The sequence below is a fragment of the Podarcis pityusensis genome, assembly GCF_964106645.2.
Source record: "Podarcis pityusensis genome assembly, chromosome: 6".
In the NCBI taxonomy this organism is placed as follows: domain Eukaryota; kingdom Metazoa; phylum Chordata; class Lepidosauria; order Squamata; family Lacertidae; genus Podarcis; species Podarcis pityusensis.
This window is the reverse complement of record NC_138030.1, coordinates 68,243,440-68,256,118: the sequence shown is the minus strand read 5'-3', so window position 1 is coordinate 68,256,118 and position 12,679 is coordinate 68,243,440. Positions and strand designations below refer to the sequence as shown.

Genomic DNA, 12,679 nt, shown 5'->3' with positions numbered 1-12,679 from the left:
AGTTCAATGGGGTTTACTCCCAACTAAGTGTTGCAGAATTGCAGCGCGAGACTGACACACTTCCCTGGGAACAAGCCCCATTGAATTCAATGGGGCTTCTTTCTGAGTAGATCCATATTGCTTTACTCTGCCAGTGTGCTTAAGATCACAAGCAGAGAACAAGAGCGCAAGACTGCAGACATCAGATCTAGATAGAATGAAATCGCAATGCAAGGCACCTGGTCTTCATAGATCAAAAGGAATTGTCAAGTTCTGAACAGCCAAGGAGCTGTGCCTCTCCAACTGTTACGGTTTATTATGATGATTTATGAGGCCAAAAGGGGAATGTATGAATGAAAGTTTACAAGTTATGTTGTTTAGTGAAGTAAAATGCTTGAAAGCTGAAAATGTCAATTTGTGGACCACAGCTTTTAAAAGTTGTTTAGATCAGATGCCTGCAAAAAGTTAGTTCCATATTGTATCATTTAAGAATAAAATGTAATAGGGTTATTTGAAACGAACAAACAAAAAATGAATGAAAACATTTGTGAACAAATGGGATATATAACTCCAGAAACACTTGGCATCTCTCCTCTAAATGGAGAAGCTGTTTTTTCTCCACCAAAGCCATTGTTTCAGCTTTACTTCATACTTAGTGCTCTCCTGTTTTCCAAATATTTCATTGTTTTTCCTGTTGAGATTATATACTGTTTCTCAAGTAACCGAGTGTTACATCCTTTAAATGTGGGGCAGGGAACCCCTGGGCCTTGGGCCAGATCCGGCCATGGCCTGATCTCATCCAGTCTGTAGCGTCTTTCTTGGCAGTGGAAGAGGCAACTGTGCACCATCAGGGCTGGTGCTGACTGGGGGAGGGGGCAGTGGGGAGGAATGGAAAAGAAAAGGAGCAGCCGTGAGTGGCAAGTGATGTATTGGCAGAAGCCCAGGGGCAAAGCGTGATGAGGTGAACCAGGGCGTGTGCAAGGAAGTGGACAGCTGGAGGAGAAAAAGGAGTGCACGAACCCAAAGCTTATCACGAGCAGCACAGTGCTTTGTAAGCTCGGACAATCAACTGATTGTCACCATTTCCAAAGCCCAGTGCACTGTGCTTTGACGACCCCAACCAGAAACTGATTGTCAGAAGTTGCAGTCAATGGTGCCTACAGATCCCCTTTTGGCCCAGCCCTGTCGGAAAGAAGGAAGGAAGGAAGGAAGGAAGGAAGGAAGGAAGGAAGGAAGGAAGGGAGGGGATGGCAGAAAGGGGGCGATCCTGCTTACTTTTGACTCTAGCTCTGCCCACCATCACCTCTGGCTCCCACTTGGCTTTTCCTCACAGAAAACAGGTCATAGAGTTATACAATTGTAGAGTTGGAAGGTACCCCGAGGGCCATCTAGTCCAACCACCTGCACTGCTTTAAATATTTAACAGCAAGGTGTGGCATTCTAAGTATCTCTTTACCTTTCATTGAATAAGCGGGGTTGGGAAAGAAGACGACATTCATATGTGGCTCCACCTACAATCAGAGCAGTGCATGATCTTTACCAGGGGTAGGCAACCTAAGGCCCATGGGCCACAAGCGGCCCACAGGGGTCATTTAACTGGCCCCCAAGCTGCCCCCTAACTGAGCCGCCCACTGGCGAGTTCCCACGTGCTGCGCTAAACCGGAGCAAAGCAGCATGGGGATTCACTTCCGTGGCACCGGAAATCGCATCTGCACATGCACAGACGCTAGAAATCGTGGGCGTGCGCGCTCACATGTGTGCACAATCTGGCCCACAGAGGGACCTCCGCTGGAGTGAACCGGCCCAGGCGAGGTAAACCTTGCCAACCCCTGCTCTTGAAAATGTCACTGCAACACCATCCCTTCCACCCAGAGGCGCCACCTTCTCTGGAGGATTGAAGGGGCCAACACGCAACACCATACAATGTCCTGACGTCATGCTCGCAACACCGCATGGTGTCCTAACATTGCAATGGGGCCCTCGGCTCCCAGGAGCTGGCACCCTTGCTTTCACCACAAGCAGGGAAAACACGCACATATTATGGGTAATGATAGTGTCTTTGCTTGCATTGCTCTGTAATCTTTCATATACATAGGGATGGAATAATAATAGTAGTACTAATAGTAATAGTAATAATAGTCACAATCATATATATTTTTAAATCCCATGGATATTCTGCCTCTGCTCCCAATAATTATTTAGCATATTTAGCATACTACTGAAGACTAGTCTGCAGAACAAAGTTCCAGACAGTTCTCACTATGGGTTCTTAGTATATATTGCTGAGCAAACAGTTCCTTTGGGTTCTTTCACTCAGTGGGATCAAAAATTGTAGACTCTGGGCAGAATCCCTCACAATAATGTATCCTTTGGTACTTTATTTCAATGGGGCTGGCATAGTGAGAAAAAATATGGCACACTGTGCCCTGAGATACTTGTGTTCTGCGTGTGAAGCCCTTTCTGGATGGGGAGCCCTTTTGGATAATGTACACAAACAAAGGAACTGTAACATCTCCTAGCTTACCCAAGCTTGTGTGGTACTAAATGCTATGAGTTCCTTCTGTGGGCCCAAAGGAGGGACCATAACAGGTTGATGATTACTTGGCTCTTAATTTGTGAAGACAACCTCCATTTAAATAATGAGTGCACGACTGAAGAACAGAAACAATTCTAGCTCAATTTTAAATCTATGAAAGCTAGCACACCAAACTCCAGCTATGTGACGTGCACAGCTCTGCTTATTCAAGATTTTCCTTGGCTCAGGGTGGATTTTTCAGGATCACTTTCTTCCTAAAGTGATCCTAAATGCAAACACAAAAACACACATACCCTGCTAGCCACTCTTATAGTGCTTAAAGCATGATTCTTGAAGAATAGCCTCTATCCTAAATTGCCCATTAGTCTTTTACCTTATGTTCACAATTGGATGGGCTAAGAGCAGGCATAGGCAAACTCGGCCCTCCAGATGTTTTGGGGCTACAATTCCCATCATCCCTGACCACTGGTCCTGTTAGCTAGGGATGATGAGAGTTGTTGTCTCAAAACATCTGGAGGGCCGAGTTTGCCTATGCCTGGCTAAGAGGGTGTTACAGATTGGTGAAGACTTAAAAACATGCATCTGAAAGCAGCTCCCAAAACACACAGTTGAGCCTACCCCACACAGATGTAGATCACCTAGAGTTGTGGCCACTCCACCTCAGGTGGCAATTATTTATTTACATTTCTTTCCCACCTTTTCCACCAAGGAGCTCAAGCTGGCATTCAGGGCTCTCCCCTTCCTCATTTTCATCCACACAACAACCCTATCTTCCCACTCCTGCTACGATCAGCTCCCCTCCTTACTGGTCTACCAGCAGAACCCAAAGAGGTATGAAGATGGCAGAGCATAGACAAGCAAGATGATTGAGCCTCAGATTGCTTGGGAAGGATGGGGTGGGGGGAATGGGACGACTTAGGGAGCTGTGGGAAGGTGAGCACTTACACTCCTTACAACTGCCTCATAGCAGCAAGCTCTAGGAGGACCTGCTGTGCTGATTAGACCTGGCCTCCTGGGCTGTCTTGTTTCTTTGAATAGTGTGAGTTGTTGCTGACCTGTTCCTGGCACCTATTCCTGCCAACTGCATTGGCTTTCCTAGTAATCCACTTTTTTTTTTGTCTCTTTCTCAAGCCTCCCCCACGCCAAAAACAGAAACAACAGAAACCCAGCCCCAAACCCTTCTAACAACTTCTTGAAAACTTTGCATCCTCTTTTCACTGGAAGTTTGTAGAAAAGCAGGTAGGGAAGCCAAACGTGAGATGCCACCAAAGAAAATGATGCACTGTATGTTTTGTGCAAATTCTATTAAAATGCAGAAGCATCTGACTTCTGTTTGCTAACTATAGTATAATACAAATTAGCCGGCAGGCTGTATGAGTGCTATACCCTGCTTCCATGCCAGCATTACTTAGTCCCAGCGTATTAATGAGCAAGTGCAAGGATTTGAACAATCAGCATTTCGGTATTTGCATGCAAACTCTCATGCTGCGTAATTATACACAGACCTGGCACTCACATTAATTAGAGCTGATTTCTTTGTGACTGCAAACTGGTCATATCCTTAGCCGTTGCCATCATATGAAGTCATCAGCCTACATTCAATGTGACACTTTATGTCCCCAGCATTCTTAGCAATGCTAATAGGAAACAACTGTAAATAAGGCAATATTTTACAGAACAAGCTGAAGCTGGCTGTTGGTGGTGCAGTTGCTGTTGCTTGGTTGTGTGTGTGTTTTAATTTGATGCTGCTTTGTGTTGCAGAGAAAGAAACAAGCTATTTCTGTGTGTTTGCTTTGTAATTATCTGAAATAACAATGTAAACAAATTACTATACATTGTTCCAATGGATACCCGTCTACATTTGATTACAGATTACACAAAACTTGCTGCAAAAAAAGAGGTAACTACAATGGAATGTTTATTTGGTGCTAACATACAATTAGTCTCTGACAATTTCAATGTTAATTAGAACTCTCTCTCCCTCTCCCTCTCTCTTTCATTCTCTCCCAATCTCCACCTTTCTGTTCCTACCAAATAGCTTTCCTTTTCTAAAAGCACATATCCCACAATTCAACCACAAAGAATTTGGGTTGGCAGAGCAAACAGATTGCTGTTTCATTTGACTAAGATATCGGGCCAGAGAACACACATGCCAAACTGGCAAGCCACACATGCCAGCAGCCATACTGCCATGCCCCAGAGACATAAAATGGCGGACATCACCAGCAGCACTTAAAATAACCTTTTCACTGCTCCTGGCACAAGCCTACCTCACAGTAAGGCAGGGATGGGGAACCTGCCAGATCTTGTTGGACTTCAACTCCCATCATCCTTGATCTTTGGGAACGCTAGCTGAGTTTGTTGGGAGTTGGAGTCCCACAACATCTGGAGGGCCCACGGTTCCCCGTCTGTCCAGTAAAGGGAGGAAAAATGAAGTGGTGGGCCCTCAGGCCATAGACAAATGCCCAGTGATGCCAAGCCTTCTTCCTGGGCCTGTCCACATTAAATACCTCAAGTGGAAGCACCTTATGGCTAGCTCCATGAAACAACAGGCACTCTTGATAGCAACCACCTCACTGCAAAGAAAGAAAAATGGATTCCTTCCTCACCATCTCAGAAGTCCTAAGAACACCAGAGCTTGAGGCCATTTAGGAGGTGACAACTTGAATTCAAGTAGTTAATTCCACTGGATAGCGTAAGAGAATGAACTGTCCCTGTAATGCTGAACTATAAAAGGAAGGAAACGTTAATGTGGAAGTGGGCTTTACAGTGATGCAAGACCCTCAAGACCATTTGGATTGCAGAGCCCTTTTGCTGCGTTAAACTAACAATATAATAATTCCAGCATAATAACTTTTCAGAGAGCTAGCACTGGACTCTGAAAATCAATAATGAAATATCCCCAACCATTCACACCAAGGTACTGGAAGCCTGAAGGATATTGACATCCTAAGCTGAGCTTGAATATCTGAGCTAAATGCACTAAATACATCTTTCCCCCATAAATTTGCCGACTCTGTGTTTGGAATACTTATGTCAATAAGATTTTGGTGATGGTGACTCTTATGCATTTAATGTGGTGCTAGGCACTGTATAATTAAGGCAGCAATCTTATACACTCTGACATAAGACTAAGACCCTTTGGAATTGAGAGGACTTGTTTCTGATACATAAGACCACACTATTATAGTCTCTCCTAACAGAATCTGATTTAACAAAGCTGTTCTTATTAATATAATTACATATGCAACATTATAATCTCATATGCACCTGTCACTTAAAAAAAGAAGCCCGATTTGAAAAGCATATCCCACAATTGCAACCACTGAGACAGTCAAGCCAAGGACCATTCATTTGAAATTCTCTGTTTAATGCATATTAACAAGTCGAAACAAAGGCAAGCTGGGCATGTAGCTAATAAACTGTTTGCAGATCACCAGCAAATGCTCAATGGACCATCAATTCAGCCACCACATTTCAAGCCAGTTTGTGGCAGCTGGGAACCAGCATTGCTATGGAGTCTGTGTTGCTATGACAAAGGCAGCATGCATTTTTACAATTTTCACCAGGGCTTTCTGGCTAAGAAAAAGAGGGGTGGGGAGCTCAAAACAAATGGATGACTCAGCTTCCCTGCTTTTTCCTCTATGTGTGTGTTTGAGCATATACATGCATGTAAGAGGCCATGCATGTTTGATAGTCCTTCTGGGAGTCTCAGAGTTGAAAAATCTCATTCATTAGTATAAGTGTGCAGACACTGCACTCCAAACACTCGCTTTAATGAGCTGTTTTAGGAAGACATCTCCATTTGTCTCCATCAACAAAAACATTCTTAAATAATGTGTAGGGAAAAGGGGGAGAGTGTGTTGCTCCTGTATGAAAAATTAGTCGGTTAATTAGAGGTCTGTATGCTTTGCTCCTTTCTTGTCCCATTTCTCTAACCAGATATGGCAAGTCTGGTTGCCTGCTAGAGGATGCAAGAATTTACTTCATCCACTAGGTGATTACCAATTTGCTTCTTAATAGTAACAATAATGAGGTTTATAAAGCCCTTTTCATCCACAAATCCCAGCGAGCTTTGCAATTTTTTTAGAGGGCATCCACCTCAGAAATCCAGCAGCTTCTATTGCAGAATCCAGCAAGGCTCCAGGGCAGAATTAAGACCTTTAGAAGCCCTAAGCACTTAAAATATTTTGGTGCCCCCGTATATATCTAATTCAAAATATAAACAAGAAACTGTAAAAAAAATTTTTTGAAATGAAACAGAGCCTACAGTAAAATGAGAAATGTTTATTTTTTTTGTATACTTCCACTTTATTTATATTTGAATTTCCCCCCTACTTTTTCTAATCGCTAAGTCTTTCATTAGATCTTCAAAATTAATCTTACATAACACATATGCTTCTGTAGTTAGTAGAGATAAGGCATCCCACCTGCCTTGTTGCATAGTTGTTCTGTTGGGATTTTTTTAATATACTTCAACTGAGAAAATGAATGCTCAGCCCAGCAATTCGTGACCATTAATGTTAAAAATCCAGCAAAGGAAAATTTCTGTGGTGCCCCCCTTCCCTTGATGCCCTAAGCATGTGCTTATTTTGCTTAATCATAGAGTTGGAAGGGACCGCAAGCATCATCTAGTCCAGGTATAGGCAAACTTGGCCCTCCAGATGTTTTGGGACTACAATTCCCATCATCCCTGACCACTGGTCCTGTTAGCTAGGGATGATGGGAGTTGTAGTCCCAAAACATCTGGAGGGCCAAGTTTCCCTATGCCTGATCTACTCCAATGCAAGAAGCTTTTGTCCAATGTGGGGCTTGACCCCAAGACTCTGAGATTAAGCGAATAATGCTCTACCAACTCAGCTACCCCAGACCCTATGGTTAATCTAGCCCTGGTTGTAAGCAGCATCAATACCAGAGACTTGGGCTATGGTTACGGCTGGCACTGCCTTCTACATATTATTATCCACACACATATATATTTTGCATTGCACAAAATTGCATTGTTACACTGCCCAACAGCTGACATATCAAGCAAATCACAGTCTGAACCACAGTTTAACAGTCGCAACCATAAGATCGTAAGAGTTCTGCTGGATCAGATCAAAGGCCCATCTGGTCCAGCATTCTGTTTTTACAGTGACCAAGTGGATGCTTATGGGAAACTTAAAGGCAGGACATGAGCACTACAGCATCCATCCCACTTGCAATTCCTAGAGGCATCCTCAGAGACAATAGTGCACAGCAATAGTTAGCACATAATTAGGATGTGATCAGGTACTCAGTGAACCGCCCAGATTTCACTCCCTTTGTAGGAGTAACAGTAACAGGAGCAAGAATTTTCAAGTACCTGGCAGACCAGAAAATGTTGCTGGTTGGGGGTGGGGGTGACGGCGGCGTGTGGATTTAGCTTTGTGGGCTACAAAGTGTACAGAACAGACATACTAAGTGTGTTTACTTGCAAGAAAATTCAGCGAATGTAAACAGTACTTAGTCTTTCCAGATTAAGTGTGTTTAAGATTACAGCCTTTGTACCCAGACTTGGATTAAGTACAGCCAGCTAAATCAAAGAGTGCTAAGGTCAATGAGCTCAGTGAAACTTTAGAGTTATGAAAGTAACAGCCCACATTTTTTTCACAGATCTGTTACTGTCTGCCATTCCCATTTGTCCTGTCCATCGCACAATCACCTGTGGGAGTTCGGAACATTCAAAAATGAATGTTAACAATGCTAAACAATGATTTTTTTTTTTAAAAAACGTATCTGTGTTTTAATGCTGTTTTGACTTCCACAGTCTATTGATCTAGTTGAGATGTATGATCTAGTTGAGATTCCTGCATTTCAGGGGGTTGGAATAGATTACCTTTGGTGTAGTTTCCCACTCTACAATTCTATGATTCTATGGAAAGCTTATGGTATATGGCCAATGGGTTTATCCTTGCTCAGATAATGCAGAATCAAGTGAGCAGAGTTATTTAACTGTACCACTTCAGCCTGATGCATGGGTCATTTTTTAATGCTTCCCCACTTTCTTTTCTTGTTTCATTTAACAACAAAAGCTCAAGCTTTGTGCGTCAAGACCCCAGCGCACCCCCAAGGATAAATAAATACACACTGGCACAGAATTTTAGTTTAAGGTTAATGGGCAAAATTTTAGGCCATAACGTTATTGATTACAGAAATGTGAGTGGTATTGGCTTAGGCATTGGCAATAACTATATCTGATTCCTGCCCACCTTGCAGGAAGTCTGGAAGGGTAAACGACCAAATAAGGGAGCTCTGTCAATGGCAACCAACTGAAGCTCACCCCGGGGTTCCCGCTGGGTCCTGGCATGGCCCTAGCCCTTCAAGCAGACTTCAGACAAGATCCAGACCTGTGGATTCCTTTACCGGAATACCCTTGTACCTGGAGGAGCAGATGATGGCCACACATTCACTCCCCCCACATCACAATAAGCCAATGCCTAACTGCCAAACCTTACAAAAGTTGTGGCGATTGCTAAGAGGTGGGCGAAAACGAAATGGCCACTGCCAATTTGTCAAATGGAAAAAAATTCCTATCCAGTCCCTGTTCCAAAACAGGTGACCAACTGAAATCCAAAGCAAGGCCAAAGCAGACACCTAAAATACAGGGTGGGTGGGTGTTTGGCGTTGTGAATCCAGGTGAATCCCCAGAAATGTGTCACCGCCTTTTATGCCCCCACAATCAAACCACCGATCTCTGATTGGCCAATAGGCCATGGTGTGATCATGGGGCCATTGCGTGGGCTGGGCTCAATCTCCCACCCCCTCAAGGATAGGCCGTGTTAGGCCAGTGCGCAACACAGACCCTCAATTAGGAGGATCTGATTTAGCGTAACCGTCTTTTTGGAATCCTAGCTTATTGCATGCATGGATATTTTAAAATGGAGGTCAACCAACCCACTCCTGTACTTTGAAATAGTATACTTCAGAATTCTACTGTCTCATTCTGCCCCCTCATTCTGTATAATAGGTAGAGCAGTTCTCAGTACTTTTAGTCTATGAAAAGGCTGTTGACATGATATTTCAGGCTACTGTTTTCTCTTAGTTCACAGTGGCCGAGCTAGTTCTGCAGTTTCTGTTAGAGGAAAGATGGCCTTTTTCAGTTACTAATGCTGAGTAGTTCTTCCCTATGTATCATCCTCGCCCAGTGATTCAAGACTTTCCAACTTCAAGCCTATATTTTTGCAATAAACTCTACCAGGTTAGTCAGTAACTGAAACTAAGCTGGAATGTAATGGCCTGATGGTCGTCCTCTTTCTAACATGCAATCTCTAGCTCTCCACTGATTGTCTGTGGGTTGAAATATAGAATTTAAGAAGTCTACAGCCCGAGAGGGTGCTTCCCAAACAGTATTTTTCAGAATTGATAACAGCATTAACAAACTGAGGTATAGCCCTTACTTAGCAGCACTGGGAAGCAGACTCTATTTCTAAGAATTCTATTTCTTCCTCTTTTTCAGAAATCCTAAATGGTCTACAGCATACACAGCAAGACTTTATAGTCAGTTAGGACATAGCCCCTCATCTCTTGCCATTTCTGCAGGGCCTAGTTTCTCTCTCTTTTAGATCAAAACAAAATGATTATGCTGAAAGTTTTGATTTGAAAATAGTGACCAATGATAATTGGGATAATGGAAATTTACCTTTACATCCTATACATGATTACTGAGAAGTAAGACCCAGTGAATTCAATGGGACTGGATAAGTACACACATTATTTCAAATTTTGAAATTTTGCAACAGAAGTCTGCATGTTACTTTTAATTTTGCTGCAATATACATTGGCAGTGGAAGAGGTCACTGTATAAAGTGCATTCAAGATAGTTCTCTATTATATTTGCACACATGCACCCATAATTTCTCCAGAGCAAATGTCTCTACTCAGCTTGAGGAAAGCTGAGATCTGGAACTCCTTGACACAAGGAAACTCTGTGGCAATTTCCAGAGATGGGTTAGATAACAGTAGAAAGGGAAGTCAGTAATTTCCTGCTGAATATGCCAACCTCTGTCACCACCTGTCATCTCTTTGTGAATACATCTGCCCCTGTACGGTTCTTTTATGACTGGTAGGCCTCAGAAGTTTTCAGCCATCTCGTGGGCCTTGTGGGTAAAATGTGCTAGCTAGAATATTTCCAGAAATGACCTTTTTGTGAACCAATCTTTAGAATTCATTGAATCTGTACAATGATATTGCCCTCCAGATGTTCTTGGACTCCAACATCTATCAGCACCAGTCAGCATAGCCCATGGTTAGGGGTAGTGGGAGCTGGGGTCAAACAAAATTTGGATGGTCATAAATTTGGCTGCAGTTGCTGGCCCTCCCCACTTCCCCAGCACAGTCTTGAATAATTCTTAAGATGTTTTGTTAAGATGTTTTAATGAGATGCTATTTATGATTAAGATCATAGCTACACTCTATTCTGGCTAGAATTCAGCCACTCAGAGGCCTAAAGCAATAACAAGAGTCACAGTTGTTTAAATCGTGAAGTCCTTCTAGCTTTTCTACAGTGATCCATGAACTCTGCTCTCTACAACTCTCAGCTGGCTCCCAAACTTAGAGTATATTATGCAGAGCAACCAGTGAATCAGCAACTTTTTACAGTAACATATATAGACTCACGCAGTGCACATGCATGTCAATGAGCTTATGGAATAGCTAAAAAAGGTGGGGAGCTCACCTTCAGAACTGGGTGCAAAGGAAACAGAGTGAATGTATCTCCCCCTCCTTTGGATTTCCAAAGGAGGAATAGATTAACAAAGACATTTTTAAAATATTCTGTAAAAAAATATTTTCCATTAAACTTGAATGATTCTACAAATATTTGTTAAGCTGGCTTTCATCCTCCCGTAGCTTTTGGTGTTTTTAAATTTAGTTAACTCCTAATCAATCTTCCTGGGTTCTCCCATATTAGTGACATGTTCAAGAGAATTTGTAAAGATCCCTCAACAAGAGCTGGCTCTGATCTGAGCCAAGGAGAATGGAATGTTATCAAATCACCAGCGCTACTTCTAAGGCTACATGACCTGCCCAGACTTGTTACAGGGCTGATGCTTGTTTCCCTAGGAGTGACGAATGCCACAATTTCCAGGACTACAGCCAAACTAGATATGATGTTCAATGTGTATTTGCATTTAACATGCAGATATATATATATATATATATATATATATATATATATATATATACAATGTAAATAGTACCAGCAGCTATGGTAGTGGTATAATTTTCAGCATCCCAGCAGGACAGAGAGGGTATTTAACTTTTTCACCTGTTGTGGCCCTGAGGAAGATGACTCCTCTGAAGCTGGTATTTGCTTTGGAGAGAAATCCACCATGAGATCCAATGGGGACATCCTTCCCAATGCAGATAGCACCTTTTTTAGCTCTGGGATAACAGGTTAGGCTGGTCATCTTCACCCAGAGGCAAAAATAAAGCAAACCCATTTGGTCTACCTGCATGAGTTAGAAGGAATGCAAGTGGCATTCACCCTGCAATACTTCTTTCTGTAGGCTATGCTCAGGGAATTTCTGGCTATGTGTCATATCCTTAGAAATGGTCTACGACACTTGTCTTCAATAGGTGGGTTGGGATGCATTAGTGGGTTGCGGCCTGATCCAAGGTGGGTCACAACAGGAGCGCTACCGCCATGCAAATATAAGGTAAAGAATTAAGAAACAGGCCCTTTAATGCATGTTTGGGTTAAAAGTGGGCCCTGGATCTGAAAAGGTTGAAGATACCTGGTCTACAGCAGGGCTAGGTGAAAGGTACAGTAGATGGGAATCTCCTTGTCGATTGCAAAGATGGTTTCTAGTAGAATGACAAGGATCTCGGACTTCCAGTTGTTTTACAGTAGCAACAACAAAAGCGACTTTTGTTTTCTAATTTAGGTTGTTAGAATCAGTGATCTGTTGTAACCTAGATGTAGTTTTGCAAGCATATAAGCAGGCCATCCTAGGGTATGTAGTAACACAGATACAGTGGTACCTCTGGTTGCGAACGGGATCCATTCCAGAGCCCCATTCGCAACCTGAAAGGAACTCAACCCGTGTCTACGCATGCACAGGTTGCAATTCGCCGCTTCTGCGCATGACATCATTTTGCGCGTTTGCGCATGTGTGAGCGGCAAAACCTGGAAGCAATCCT

General features: G+C 42.9%; 1 long non-coding RNA gene across 1 annotated transcript in view; it reads left to right on the top strand.

Moving 5' to 3' along the window:
* The window catches only part of LOC308478773, a 55,000-nt gene that overhangs the window by 36,505 nt on the left and 5,816 nt on the right, over nt 1-12,679 (top strand). The window lies entirely within an intron of this gene.